The following is a 13,131-nucleotide window of genomic DNA, read 5'->3' as shown; positions in this document are numbered from 1 at the left end:
CACAAAAACTTAAGCATAACATTTTAAAAAATACCACATACAATATGCAATCTCAATGCTATGTGCAATGAACAACTTTCAAAATATAGAAAATTAGCAAGAGTAAGTCAAAATTGTGGGAAGAGAATGAGGTCCACATCATCACGGTTGTTCTGTTTGTGTTTGGGGGTCAATCAGTTAGTCAACAAACATTTGTTAAGCAGAGTTGTACAGAGAATGCTTTCAAAGATTGCTTATAAAGGATGAGCTTCCATCTTAGTATTTTAAATTCAGCCACAAAATCCAGTTATACAGCCATATAGTATTTTATAGCACATTTACTCTAAAAGTATGAGAAAAAGCTAACATGTCCCAGGACTGTTACTATCTAAATCCCATAGAAAAATGATAATATAATAATAATAAATGATATAATAAAAATTATAATATAATAAATGAAAATTATAATAAATAAAAATGATAATATAATAATAATACTAATAACAAATCCCAACACCACATTAGTACATGAAACTTGAAATAGGAAAGAATAATTATCAGAACTCTATTAAACAAGATGATTTAATATTATAATTACTATGTTAATAATAATAATAAACACTGACTTAGTGTACTGGAAGTTTTTACACAATACATTAATGTTTTCTCATTTAGCTTCAAAATCACTGCTGTGGGGCAGGGATTATAGATGTAGGTGCTGTTTTCCCCATTTGACAGATCAGAGGTTACTCAGCTTTAAAGTATCAGAGACAGAATTAAAATCTGTTTTTGTCCAATATTCTGTCCAGTGTCATGCTAAACCCTCAAGCCAAGAATGTATCAATGTAATGTTGTGGGCTGTTGGGGAGACTAACTTAACTTCATCCTGAAGGTGTCTTACTTCATACAGATGTATGGCAGATGGACAAGATGCACACTATTCCAATTATTGTTGTCTGTAGGGTAAACTAATTTATGCAATTAATTTGTATATTCATTTGTCCCACTTTTATTTATTGGGTATACAGAGTTATAAATGAGTAGTTAAGAAACTTAGGTTCTAGATGTGACTTTGTTTCATTATATCCTTGTGATTATTATTTATTTATGTAATAATCTGGCTTCAAAGTGATTAGCATGGTGGATCAGTAGTAGGAGGGAAGAGGAAATTATGAATATGAAGGATATTTAAAAGAATGAAGTGAACATACTTAAAATTCTATGGAATGGAATAGAGGAGAAGAATTTTTTTTTAAGTATAGCTTTTACTTCATGTAATGCTATAAGTGTTACAAAGTGCTTTGTGTCTATTATATATCTCTTGGCCCATATAATATGTCTATGGGATTCATAGTTGAATGTGTTTTATCCTTATATTACAGACAAGAACACCAAGCTTAAAAGGGAGATGACTTGATTAATGTTCTATCTAGTGTTTGATCTACCCAAGAATTCTATCACTAAACCTAGTTGTGCTTTTCCTCCCAAATTAAATCATATCTAAATTATTTTTCTTCCTCATTAATTCATATTTATACGTTATATATTGTTATATCACATTTATATTTATGTAGTACATATTTTCTTACCTGCTTATCTCCTGCATTAGAATAAAATAAGCCCATTGTGAACAGGTAAGGTTTCAGTCTTTGTGGACTAACACAGTGCTTTAATGAATATTGATTGATTCAGTACTATAACAGTAATGAATACATTTTTCCCACACCTGTAGATCCTGCAGAAAAATTTCAGTTATCCAGAAGAGTTTAAACAAATCAGCTAAGAAGGATAAGGCACAAATGGTAGCTTATCTTATTTATTAATTAGTTGGCTGCTAGATGTCCCAGTAGGTAGACTTTTTGATCCTGGAATCAGGAAGTTCAAATCCACTATTAGATACTTAGTAGACATATGATCTTAGACAAGTCACTGTCTCACTTCCATTTTCTTCATTTGTAAAATGGGAATAATAAGAGAACCTTCCATTTAGGGTTGTGAGATTCTGAGGAGATAACTTTTTTTTTTGGAGGCAATTGGGGTTAAGTGACCTTTTTAGGGTCACAAAGCTAGGAAGTGTTACTTGTATGAGGTCAAATTTGAACTCAGGTCCTCCTGAATTCAGGACTGGCACTCTATGTACTGTACTATCTAGCTGCCCAGAGATAATTTTTGTAACATTTAAAGTAGACCCTTAAAAACTTGCTAATTACTTATATAATTGTAGTTATATTTTATATTTTAATTCTTTGAAAATGAATCTCATTTATATTAATTCTAGTATCAAGAAGAGTCAGTTAATCAGAATTCTCTGTGCTCAGGAATAGAGCTGGTTTACTGTTCTTTCTGGGGTTTGGTGCTATAAAAATTTCAGTTAATTACAGAAGTATGAAGTAGGGCAGTATCCAGTCTGTGCATACATCCGGCCTTGAGAGGAAGAGAAATGATCTGTCTTAAATAGGAAATGAATTTTGATCGATGAAGAACAAGGCAGTTGCTTTTGGCCAAAAACAAAAACAAAAAAATAGCAGCAGCAGAAGTTAAACCTTGTCATTACTTAGAAAAGGAAGAATATACTGAAATTTTTTTTCCTAAGAAGAGAAATTAATGGAATCATGAAACTTATCAATTTCCTAAGTTATAATAATTTGTCTTGAAAGTATTAAAAGAATTTCAATAATTTTCAGACACTTAACATTTGAGTATTAGACTTGTTTATGGAAAGACTTTAAATGGAATGTACAAGTTCTTTTAACTGGGAAACAATTTGAAAACATTTTTTGAAAGAACATTTTAAGCAAATAATGACTTGTGACTTTCATTTGCTGGCTTTCACTTGAGGATTGCACACTTGCCTCTTTGGGAGCAGAATTTTGGCAAAGAGGACGGGGAGCTGTGTGTGGAAATTGGGGCTCTTGGGCTCTGAGGCCACAGCTTTCGGAAAGCTCTTTGGTGATTAACACAAGTAAATAGTTGTCCATTTATGCTTCATTACTGAATATTAGTCATACAGTAAATAATGTCATGCTGGCACTTTCCCCAGAGCACAGTAAATACTTATGTACAGTTTAGAGAGATGCTAAAAAAAGCAACGTTGGCACTTTTTTTGTAAAGGAAAAAGAGAGAAGGAAAGAGAAAAAGAAAAAAAAGTACTTGAAATTATAGTAGATGAGGTTGACAGGATGTTATATCAACTTAAGTAGGTTTTTCCTAAAATTGATCCTTAAGAAAATATTCTCAGGACTTCATTATTACTGCTAAAATTGAGTTTTTCTCCTTAATTTTTAGTCACTTTGATTATATTTTCAGTAACATCCCATGGCATCTGAATTCCAGAGAATGTCTGTCCTAGTACTGATGTTAGCTATTCTGTCTCTGCCTCCATCTCTCTCTTTCTCATGCTAATAGATTTCATAGGATCACACACTAAGTGCCAGAAGAGGCTGTAAAAGGCATGAGCTTCCTCATTTTACAGTGGATAAAACTGGTCCAACTGAATGAGTGACTTGTCCAAGGCCACTCAGTTAGTAAGGAGCAAAAGTGGGCTTTTGTTTCAAAGCCCATGTTCTTTTCACTGGGCCACAGAGGTCTCTCCACTACTAAAGAAACTATATTTGAAAGAAAAGGGCAGTAGTATGGTTGATGGAAACATAAGAGTCATATACCCTGGAAAATGCCCTGAAATTTTAAACCTTGAACAAGAAAATGAAATAAAATTTATGTTCTTAGAGAGCATGTTCTTATATTAGGTTGTATTGTTTTTTTCTCTCCCTCCTTATATTATTCCGAATTGATTCCTAGTAATTCCTAATTAAGAGGTTCAGTCAGATACTTTATCAATAATAGTAGTAGCAGCAGCAGCAGCAGCAGTAGTATTAGTAGTAGTAGTGATAGTGGAGGTGGTGGTGGTGATAGTAGCAGTAGTAGTGGTAGGAAAAGGAGTAATGGTAGTAGTAGTAATAGGAATAAAAGCAGCAGCAGCAATATAGTTATTTATATATCTATATATTATAGTGTTTTGTGATTTACAAAACAATATACATTATCCTTTCTGATTCTCTAACAACTATTTAAAGCAGTTATCCTTATTATTGTGTTATGGCTAAGGAAACTGAGGCTTGGAAATTAAGTGGATTGTTCAGGCTCACATAAATATTAATAAGTATTTATGAGTAGTATTTGATCTTCAGGTCTTCCTGACTCTTATGTGTCTCTATTCCTCGTAGTTCATTACTTCCATTTTAGGACAGTGGTTCTCAACTTATGATCTTGCCTCTCCCTATTGAAATTTTCATGAAGCCATCAAGTATCACATATGCCAACTATTGTCATTTTCATTTTTATTTAGATTCAACTAAGTATATAATAAGACTCAGTTTGGAAAATAAGTAAACTTTCTGTAAAATAAGTGGATACTGTATTATATTTTTCTATGTACATATACATACAAACATAATGCATTCTGTATTAGTATTAGTGCAGTTATAATGAAACTTTTGAGTCACTGTTTGTATTTACACATTGTTTTTTGGTCATAAATGTGGAAATAGAGTTGTGATTAATAAAATTTAAATTCATTTACAAGTGTAAGATTATAGAAGCTTACAATACAGCTACTCTTGTTGGAGATGCTGAGCATAGATCTCTGTAGCTAGCTACTACATAATTTATCTAAAAATTACTGTTTTTTTTTTACATTTTGGCAACCAGTTGCTTAGCTGTTAGAACTGGAATTGAAAATGACAATTCAGTTGTCACTGATGACAATCTTTGATAGGTGAAATTGGCACTGTGGCAAATTAATTTTTTTTTGCTTTTTTCTAGAATGAGAACTCTGGGTAATTGGTGATAGGAGCTGAGGTATGATGAGTGGGAAAGAGAGAGAAAGATAGTAGGGAGTAATGTCTAATGAAGCTCTTGTGATAGGTTAGAACCAGGCAGTGGAGAGCTTTAAAATCCAATCAGAAGAGTTTCTTTTTTTATCCTAGAGTCAATGGAAAGTCACTGGGATTGATTGAGTAGGGAAATCACATAGTCAGATCTGTGCTTAAGGACAATCACTCTGTTATCTATGTGGAGGATGGATTGGAGTAGGTTGAGACTTGAAGCAGGAGGACTGGTTAAGAAACTGTAGCTACCTAGGTGAGAGGTGATGAGGTTCTTAACTGAGATGATAGCTGTGAGTGGAAGGAAGTGCAAGTGCTATGAAGGTAGAAACAATAAGTTTTGGCAACTCATCGCATATGTGAGCTGAGGAAGAGAACATTAATTCCCAGATTATGAATGTAAGTAAGTGCAAAGGCACAGATGTAAGAGATAGAATGTAGTGTTCCGTGATTAACTAGCAAGTCACTTTGAAATGAGACTGGGTAGGCAGGTAGGGGCCAGATTGTGAAGAGCTTTAAATGCCAGTTTGAATTTTTATTTTACTTCAGGAAAAGGTTTTCCTTTCCATGAATTGTTCTATATAGTTAATAGATTTGCCCTGGATCTGCCTTGCCTCTTGAAACATCCTTTGTAGCCCTTTTAAACATTCCATGTGATTGGAAAGGCTCAGTCTCAGAATGGGAGCAAGTTACCAAAGGAGAGAGAAACTATGGCTGGAAATGAAGGTGAGGAGTAAGTCTTCTCATTTCCTCTGTTTACCTGGCTCCTGTGCCTGTAACACTTGGCCACCTTCCTTCTCACTGCTCAGAAGACCCCAGAAATGAAGAAATCAGCCTGCTCCCAAATGAAAATTATATCGTCCTATGCTCTAGTATCTTTTTCTAATCAATTATTTCGTTCATTCAAATTGCTGTGTGTGGGACAGAGAAGAACATTCAAAGATGAATGTTCTCAGGTTACAGAGTAGTAGAGGACTATAGACGTGGACAAGGATAACTAGAATACAAAAGAGAATGGAGTGAGTACCTGAAAGAGGTAGAAATCACTAGGGGATTTCAGAGGAGTGAAAGATCATAACCATATAGGAAAGATCCAGAGAAGGCCTTTAGGTAGAAGTGCCATGAGATGGCATTCTTTCTCATATCTCAAATTTTGGGATTCTATTTACAAGGTCTGCTACAAATAGCAACCTATCCATTCCCTCACATTTTGTACTATATCTTTTATAAATCATTTAAGGAATCCATCTCGTGTGCTCTAGAGGCCCTCTCTAGATCAGTGGTATAAAATAGAACAAAAGACTAAACTAGGTCACATATTGACTTGGAAAACCCCAAGATAACTATCTATTTTCTGTTGTGTTTTAATTTATTCTGTTAAATATCTTCTAATTACATTTTAATCTGGTTGAGCCTCTTGGAGTCAGGCATCCAGGGCCCTGTGTTTGACACCTGTGTTCTGGATCATCTGATAGTGTGTGAAAACTATAGGGTTTTGTGTTTGTCCATTGTTGTTTTCCCTTGCTTGTAGTACATGATTGGTCCAACTCCTTTCCTAGTCCCACACCTATATGATGATATCCTTTATCTGACTTATAAAACCTGTTAAATTATTTTGGCAGTTGTGTGACAGATTGGAGAGGGGAGAAACTAGAGGCAGATGGCTTAGAAGGCTAAATTTGATGTGAGAAATGAAGAAAGCCTGAACCAAATAATAGAGATTTCAACAGTAGAATCAAAAGGACATTGGATGTAGGAAATAGGGAGAAGGGAAGAATCACCATAGATTATGAAGGAAGAAGACAGGGGGTATGTTAGTGCCTTAAAATGATACAGGAACATTGAAGAGGCAGAGATTTGGGGGAATGAATTCAGTTTTGGACATGTTGAAAATTTAGGCATTTTTATTGCTTCAGAACATCTGGTTAGAGAACCCGTGCTTCCTTTAGACAAGCTTCTGTAGCATCTGCAAGACATTACTCATGCTCTGATCAGCTCCTTGTATCCTGCATTCTTTGCAAGTATTCAATATCCACTGTCTTAGAAATTATGGCAAAACTGTCATCAGAACATCTAAGAGACTGAAATAATTATTTTAGAATGAATAGATTTTGAATGTGAGCTTTTTGAGATTCTTTTACCCAGATTTCTTTCACTTAGTTAATATATAAAGCAAGGTGAAATAACTAACTTAATTTAATCTCATCTCTCAAGATGATATTTAATACATTAAACTAGTGGCTTCTGTGAAAGATGGTCTTATTACTTTAGAGTTATAGCAACCAGTTCCTTCCTGTTGATATGAAGGCCACCTTATTTTTCTTGGTGGTGAAAATTTTTAAAGTGTTTTCTTAGACAGTAGAACATAGGGGTACAATAAAATGGAATAGACAATCTCATTGACATTTCCCATCTTCACCCCATGAGTACGATAATTTGATAGTAAGTGGTAAATATCCATTTCTTCCACATTGATGGTAGGAATTGTGTGTGTGTGTGTGTGTGTGTGTGTGTGTGTGTGTGTGTGTGTGTGTGTGTGTGTGTGAGAGAGAGAGAGAGAGAGAGAGAGAGAGAGAGAGAGAGAGATTCAAACAAGCTTCCATTTTTTTTACTCTTGAATGAATAAATATAAAAATATTTATTATGTGTTTACTATGTGCTATTACTGAGCTCAATGCAAGATACAAAAATATAAAAAAAACCAAGCTCGTTCTTATCTTCAAGGAGCCCACATTTCAATAGGGGAAGAGAGTATACAAAGGGGAATCAGATCTTGGGAAAAGTAATTTGGGAGCCCCAGGGGGTGGCAAGCAGTTTCAAGACAGATGATTGGTATGATTCTATGATCTCTGATAATTTGATTATTGTTTCCAGGGCAAGAGTAGGGATGGGAGTGGTGATACTGGAGATTGGACTGCTGAGTCCAAAGCAGGATAAAGTATAGCAGTGTAGCATGAAGATGGCCAGGGTACCTGATAATGGATCCAGATGTTCATTTGTTTCAGTTGTGTCCAACTGTTTGTGATCCCATTTCTGGTTTTCTTGGCAACAAAGATAATAGAATTTGTCATTTCCCCCTCTGGTTCATTTTACAGATGAGGAAACTGAGGTAAGGGTTAATTGACTTGCCCAGGTTCACATAGCTAGTAAGTCTGAGGTCACATTTTAATTCCTCCTGACTTATTAATGGTACTCTATATACTGCACCATTTAGCTGCCTTAATGGGTCCACTGGCTCATAGATATTGGTGAGCTTTACTTGAATGAAGAGTTTGGGGCCCAAGGGAAGGAACTAGAGTGCCAAGTGGCAGATAGTTAATGGCAAACTTTTCATGAATTAGGTGCTTAGGGCCCTAAAAAATGAAGTGGGCTTTCAAGTTGGATGCAGAGATATAGTGAAAATAGGTCAAGTACTGCTATGTGGTCTACTGAATGAACCAGGAACCTTAGGAAAAATTGGAAAACAAAGGCCTAACCTTTAAAAAAATTTTAATGAACAAATCAACTTTATTGAAATGCAGTTATTCAAGGTTTTTTTTTTAAGTTCATAGACCCCAAGGTGAAAATACTCAGGCCAGGAATGCTCATAGTTATAGCCTCAGACTTTTTAGAGAAAGTATCATAGAAGGTAATGGATCATCTCCTCAATCCCTCCTAGGAATTAATGGCCTTATCAATTGTAGGAGAAGCAGCATGATAAAGTATAAAGACTAGAGATCCTAGATTCAATCTCAATTCTCAGGTGACCATGGACCAGATAGTTTCCCTTATCTGTGTAATGAGTGTAATGTATTAAAAGACTGTAAGATCCCTTCCAACTTCAAATTTTCCATCCTATTATTCTTATTTTTTTAGGTTAAGTATATGTGAGCCTTTAAAACATATTTCCATATTTGTTATGAAGACAAATGGCATAACTATTTTAGAAAAGTAATGACTATATCTTGAAGAATACTTGTTATTTGTTCTTTAAGAATACTAACTGCTGCTCAATGATGGACAGAGGTAGCTACACCCAGAGAAGAAACACTGGGAAGTGAATGTAAATTGTTAGCACTAATATCTGTCTGCCCAGGTTGCATGTACCTTCGGGATCTAATGTTTATTGTGCAACAAGAAAATGATATTCACACACATGTATTGTATCTAGACTATATTGTAACACATGTAAAATGTATGGGATTGCCTGTCATTGGGGGGAGGGAATAGAGGGAGGGGGGGATAATTTGGAAAAATGAATACAAGGGATAATATTATAAAATATATATATAATAATAATAAATTATTAAGTAAAAAAAAAAAAAAAGAATACTAACTGCTCTGATTAGGCTGTGTTGAAAAGCACCGAAGCTCTTATACAGTGCAATGTGATCTGTGTCATCTCTCCATCTCTTTTCAACCTATATATTTAATATCCATTTCTTACCTTAATCTGGAATCTAAGACCATTTTATGGTTCTTGTATCTCAGAATTTATTGGTTGTCTTTCATTCTTAAATTTTTAAAATTGATTTCCCTTAAAAAAAAAGACATGTTATTTTTCATTGATTATTTCTTCACCTTACAGAACTTTTTTTGTCTTTCATTCTTGATACACAAACAGCACCCTTCCTCTTCCAATGAAAAATGGTTCTCTTATGATTTTTAACTACTTTTATAATACAGATTTTCATTGGTAACATGATCCTGCTGGCTTGTATTAGTCATCCTTCTGTTGCTTTTGTGACTACTTCTAAATTTGTTTTTTTGGGGGGAGCTTATTATTTAGGAATTCCCAATTACGTAGCATAAGCAGAAAACAATGATATGAAAGAAATGGGCATTTGTGATGGAAGCAGGTAGTTTGAAAAGATAGAAGCCATTTGTTATTTGTCAAATGAGATTTACCTTGATGTTTTATTACTTTCCCTTCTGGTATCAATCACTTTGTTGGCTGTCTTAATCATCCAAGATAGACTAAGTTAATAATCTTGCTGATGTCATTGCTTGTTTTTCATCCATATTGTTTTTCAAGAATGGATGCTTAGATTGGCCTTTTCTGCAAGATTCTAGGTTTCATTTTGGAGTCTCCATAATGTTGTAATTAGTGTAATGCATCTTAGAGCAATATTTAGATAATTCCAGTTATTAGGGGAAAAAAGCTCTATTAAAAATGAATAATTATAAATTTTAGGTGAACATAGTAAATCCCTGCTTCTGGACCATCTTGTTACCTAGCAACTTCATCTTGGTTCTCATATTTTTGGAATAGCATTGCCAGAAAGAACAGAAATGCATGCACTTCATCCTGAGTACTCATTTAAGCCTTGTTTAGCTGCTTGAAGCCTATAACATGGAGCCACCAGGAATAACTTTCCCAGAGACCAGAGAGAAAGTGAGATCCCCATCAATGGTTCCGCTTCACTCAGGAATCAATTTTTTGAAATTTAAAGGAGGGTAACATGGATAAAGAATTGTAGGATACAATGTGGCCTTGATACCCCTTTTCTTGGTCCTCTATCCCTAAATATAGTGCAGGGAATACCTTGGACAAGGCATGTAATTTGCATAATATAAATGCTATCATTATTTATGAGTATTAATAAATGAGTAAAAATTTTAAAACTATTTTAAGTAGTGGATATGCAAATAGAAAAAAAAATTTAACCTGAGCTCACATGGTTGAGGAAAGCTACATATGAAGAAGGTTTCAGCCCCAAGGCAGGTAGCGCAGACCAGAAATCTTGAGACCACCATAGAATGGCAGCTAGTTGCAAGGCTCAGGGGTCTTTAGGATGCACCAGCAGGTTAGATGAGACTGCCCAGCCATCCGAAAGGTGGGATAGAAATATCTTGAGCTAATTGTTGCAGTCTAGCATAGTATAGTATAGTGTATAATATAAAGAGTCTTTTAGGGTTAGGGGGAAGGCAAAGGGCTGGGCTTGGGGTAGGTGGATGTTAGTGGAAGGGGTCTGGGTGGTTTGGAAGTCATGGGGAAGAGGTTTGAGGTTAGGAATTCAATAATTCAGTTAAACAAACAGTTTGTCTTGAATGTAGAGTTCATGAAGTACAGTGAAATAAACCAGGAAAAGTAGATGGGAGGCAGATTGTGGAGAGACTTAAATGCCAGGCTAAGGATTTTGTATTTTATCCTATAGGCCCTGGGGAACCACTGAAGGTTTTTGAGCAAAGAAGTGACTGCTCAGACCTGTGCCTTAGGAAGATTATTTTGGCAGCTGTGTGAAGGATGGATTGGAGAGGGGAGAGACTTGAAGAAGGGAGACCAATTAGGATGCTCTTGCAGTAGTCCAGGTGAGAGCTAATGAGGGCTTGGAATTAGGGGGAGGGTATCCATGTAAATTGGAGAGGATGGGGCAGATTGAAAGGGGTTTGCTGTTTAATATATGCTTATTGATTGATAGATTGAAGAAAAAGAAGCTTTTGAGGGGAGGGAGATGAAGATAAAAATCAACTAATAAAAATTTGAAACTGTGAGGAGTCAATTGAGATTAGATAACTTGATGGACCCAGATAACATAATCGCTGGCATCTACAACCACCTTCCAGCAGAGGCCCATTTTGAGGAGGGATGGGGATGGAGAATCAAGGGTTACTTAACTTAGCTGACCATTTTTTCCTTCACCTGTAAAATAGGAGCAAGTCATTCCTATTTCACAGGGTTTTGGGGAGAGAAAAATGAAGTAGCATGTGAAGTGCTATAATGTCAGCTGTTGTTATTTATGATAAGGAATTAAAGAGGTACTTCAGTAAAATTCCTGGAACTAAAAACCTTTATTTTCATGTCTTCTAATGAGGATTTTAGAGGCATGTGATAACTCAGTGGGTAGAATAATGGGCCTGGAATCAACAAGGATTGAATTCAAATCCTCCTTCAGGCACAGCCTAGCTCTGTGACCCTTAGCAATCATTTAACATCTAATTGTTTGACAAAATGGGTCACCTAGCAGAAAGAAATGGCAAATAACTCCAGCTTCTTTGCTAAGAAAAACCCAAAAATGGGTTTATAAAAGACTGAAAAAAGGACTTGAAGTACAACAAAATCAAGAAGTTTAGAAAAATTTATATTCAGAAATTTCCAAGCAAGATTTAATGTTAGGATTACCAGGTGAGAACTCACCTTGTCACTGTCCAGACAACCTGAGTTCTCACCTGGTAATCCTAATATCTTGATGTAAATTGTTTCATTGTTGCCTGGGGTGAAAGGGTGTTAGGGGTTAAATGACCCTCTTTTAGTCTCCCATGCAGAATTATAGCATGTTTTATGTGTGCACCACTATCTCTGATTTTTAGCACTTAGTCACTTCTTTTTCCTTATTGTTGAAGTTTGCTCAGTTGGTGACTACATCAAGTCTGGAAGCATCTATTATTCCCAATTGAATTCTCTTTAGCTATTGGCAATATTTTTGAAAGGAAAACCAAAAAAACTACTACTGTTCCCATTTGCACAATCATTTAATTGTACACAAGTCTTTGCTTTGTTAAATCATCTTTGAAAAGATACTCTTCCTTTCTCCTTTTACTTCACACATTAAATATCAGTGTCTGTGGGAGAGAATAGCAATGTAGACAGCCATAATAGAAGTTTTATCTCATAAAATATGTAGTCTTTCAAATAAATTACTTCTGATTTTCTAAGGAAGTTTTTCATTGTGTTTAAAATGTATTTTCTTACATCTTGGTGAATCCATTGATGCCCAATGGAAAGTAGAAATAGATCATTTAAGCATTTGAATATTACCTTACTTGAAATGTTAGAGTGAATTTTGTATCCTTGAAATATCTGGATTATCTAATCAAAAATTACCATAATTTTTTGTATATGGAAATTAGGTGCTTGTTATGATAAGATAGCATAGTTACAATCTAGAGGATAACTTTGGATTTTGAGTTCAGAGAAATAACTTTGGTTAGAGAGCTTGCTATGCCTTTTATTTTCTTCTTATGGTTGCATTCTTTAGAGAAATTTTCAATCCTCTTAAGCAACTTAAAGGGTTCAAATTTTCTAATCAGCAGTTCAGTGGCTTTCTTATTGATTATTTAATTCATAGATATTAGTGCACAAATAAAATGCCAGTTGGAAATAAATTAGTGACCCTGGTCAAATTACTTTTTTGTCAAGCATGTTTTTGTAGATTGGAGATAGAGAAATCAATGCCATTTCAGTTTCACTATTGAGCCATGGTAATAGTGTCAGGGAATACTAGACTCTAAGGGACCTTAAAAATCATCTTGTCTTTATAACAGATGAGAAAAGCATGAAGCTCAGGTG

At 35.0% G+C, this 13,131-nt stretch overlaps 1 protein-coding gene across 5 annotated transcripts in view; it reads left to right on the top strand.

The window, feature by feature from the left end:
* GRB10 (growth factor receptor bound protein 10) overlaps nt 1-13,131 on the top strand; it is a 253,786-nt gene that overhangs the window by 83,417 nt on the left and 157,238 nt on the right. The window contains exon 4 of one of the 5 annotated variants that reach the window (XM_074283601.1): nt 11,000-11,153. The exons of the other annotated variants lie outside the window; for them this stretch is intronic. The gene's annotated coding sequence lies outside the window, so the exon portion shown is untranslated. The remainder of the gene's footprint in view (nt 1-10,999; nt 11,154-13,131) is intronic. 5 annotated transcript variants of the gene reach the window in all.

The sequence above is a fragment of the Sminthopsis crassicaudata genome, chromosome 1, assembly GCF_048593235.1.
Source record: "Sminthopsis crassicaudata isolate SCR6 chromosome 1, ASM4859323v1, whole genome shotgun sequence".
Classification (NCBI taxonomy): domain Eukaryota; kingdom Metazoa; phylum Chordata; class Mammalia; order Dasyuromorphia; family Dasyuridae; genus Sminthopsis; species Sminthopsis crassicaudata.
The sequence above is the reverse complement of the archived record's forward strand: the minus strand, read 5'-3'. Positions and strand labels throughout refer to the sequence as shown.